The 2476-nt window shown below is 37.6% G+C and overlaps 1 pseudogene; it reads left to right on the forward strand.

Annotated features, from left to right (window-relative positions):
- The first annotated feature begins 843 nt into the window (after positions 1-843).
- LOC143690694 (low molecular weight phosphotyrosine protein phosphatase pseudogene) lies at positions 844-1320 on the forward strand (annotated as a pseudogene).
- The last annotated feature ends 1156 nt before the right edge of the window (positions 1321-2476 follow it).

Consider the following 2476-nt stretch of genomic DNA (forward strand, 5'->3'; position numbering starts at 1 on the left):
GAAAACAGACTTGTCACTTACTCTAGAGGTACACTTGGGATATTCTGAGATCAAAACAATGGTTCAAAGGTATCGAAGATGGTAAACTGGGTGGAAAAGAAAGCCATTGCCTCACTATTCAGAGGCTAGAAGTCTGAAATCAAGCGTTGGAAAGGCCAAGCTGTCTGTAAAGTCTGTAAAGTCTGTAAAGAAGAATCTGTTCCATACCTATCTTCTGGCTTTTGGAGGTGGCCAGCAATCCCTGGCTTTCCTTCACTTGCAATACTTCAGCCTCTGCATTGGTGATCACATAGCGCTTTCCCCATGAAACTATCTGAGTCCCTTCTCCTCTTCTTATAAGGACACCAGTCGTATTGGATTAAGGGCCCATCTACTCCAGTATGATCCCATATTAACTTGCCTAATTTAATCTATGATGGCCCTATTTCTACATGGAGTCATGTTCTGAGGTCCTGTGGATTAGGACTTCAACATATCTTTTTGGAGGACAAACTCACCCATAAAATCTCTCCTTTGTAGTTGAAGATTTGCTCTGAGAATCTTAAGGCATAAGGTACAAATCCCTTCCTTTACATAGTATGCTAATCCAAAATGCCCTTGCCAACCACTCCAGAGTCCTGCCAAGAGTTACCATGATTTCCTTCTTTTTCTGATCAACTAATTAAAGAATAGTGCCTGCTGAGAGCTAAATGAATTCATCTATGCAGGAGGAAGTAGAAAAGATAATAGAGAATGTGGGAGATTGCACCTCACAGCTATTTCCTTCCTTCTTCCCTGTGGGACTAAGGAGTTGATGATGACCTCACAAAGACAAGTAAAGAGCAAACCACTGAGGCTGAGAAGATGGCAGCCCGGACACCCGAATTGGTGCTGTTTGTATGTCTGGGTAACATTTGTCAGTCACCTATTGTAGAAGCAGCTTTCAGAAAACTTGTAACTTATCCAAATATGTCAGATTATTGGAGGATAGACAGTGCCGCAACTTCCGCTTAGGAGCTAGGAAATCCTCCTGACTATCGAGGGCAAAACTGTATGAAGAAGCATGATATTCTTATGAATCACATTGCCTGGCAGATTGCCAAAGAAGACTTAGCCTCATTTGATTATATACTGTGTGTGGATGAAAGCAATCTGAGAGATTTGAATAGAAAAGGTAGTGAAGCTAAAAACTGCAAAGCAAAAATTGAACGACTGGAGAGCTATGATCCACAAACACAACTTTTTATTGAAGATCCCTATTATGGGAATGACTCGGACTTGGAGGATGTGTCCCAGCAGTGTGTTAGGTGCTGGAAAGCGTTTTTGGAGAAGTCACCGTAAAGCTGCATCCACTCATTGCTGAAGCCCAACAATGATTGACATCTAAGTGATGTTCTAGGTATTTCAATCAGTGTGTTAAAGGTGTAATGTTTCATAGCTCAAGGTCGCAACTTTTTTTTCAATTGACTTGTTTATCTTAAAAAAAAAATTGTAGCTGGAAATCAATGTTGTGTTTGCAGGAGAATTAATAAAAATCTCTGATTCAGCTGATGAGGTACATTAAATGTTCTTAAAGAAATTGGACCTCTTCTCTTGCCCCAATTACAAAAATAGTGGAACAAACAAAATAGTTGAACCACAAAATATAATGTTTTGTGTGTTTTGTAACAATTGTTTCTTTTCAGTGTTTAATCTTAAGGTACTATCCAGTGATAGCAAGTCTTCTAATATGCTTAATTATGATCTTAATAAACAACTAAGCATCACTTTCAGGCCCAAGTCAATATCTGAGCCCACTGAGACTTTTAAATAATCTACCTCTTCATTAAGCCAATATGTATTACTTGATGGACTAATGTCTTCTTGTTACCTATACTGCCTCTTTTTTTTTTACCCCAGAGCATTTTATTGAATTACGTACTGCCCTAGTTATAGGCTTTCACAATCTTGATTGCAAATATTTTGATTCACATACCAAGAGTGCACATTTGTATGTTAAAAGGAGAGGAAATAGAATAATTTATGGTATAAATCTTTAGCATTAGTCTTAATTTTTCTTTATCTAGTTTATTTCATGAGGAAATCAACTTCTTGCTCCCATTTGGACCATGTTGCCTCTGAAAATTTAAGTTGATCCAGAAAGGACACTGTATGCTGTTTCATCATATGCTCACGTTAACAAATGTGTCTGCTTTATGGGCTCATATAACTCAAATGTCAAATATGATATATTGGCTTATATGGGAAAAAATAGTTTAAAAAGCTGGAAAAAGAGAATTCCGTTATGTTGAAGGTCTTAAATATGGATCGTGTTCTTTTGTGAGTGTTTCATTTATAGGTAATTACTGTGTACTTTGAGATAACTGTAATTTCAAATTCATTTGGCTATATAGCAGAAAAAGTTGCTTTCAAAATAAGCTGGGAAGTATAAAATACAATCAAAATAAGAGAGAAGCCATTGAGGACCATGGAGTCACCATGCCGGCAGTTTCACTCT

The sequence above is a fragment of the Tamandua tetradactyla genome, chromosome 7, assembly GCF_023851605.1.
Source record: "Tamandua tetradactyla isolate mTamTet1 chromosome 7, mTamTet1.pri, whole genome shotgun sequence".
Classification (NCBI taxonomy): Eukaryota; Metazoa; Chordata; class Mammalia; order Pilosa; family Myrmecophagidae; genus Tamandua; species Tamandua tetradactyla.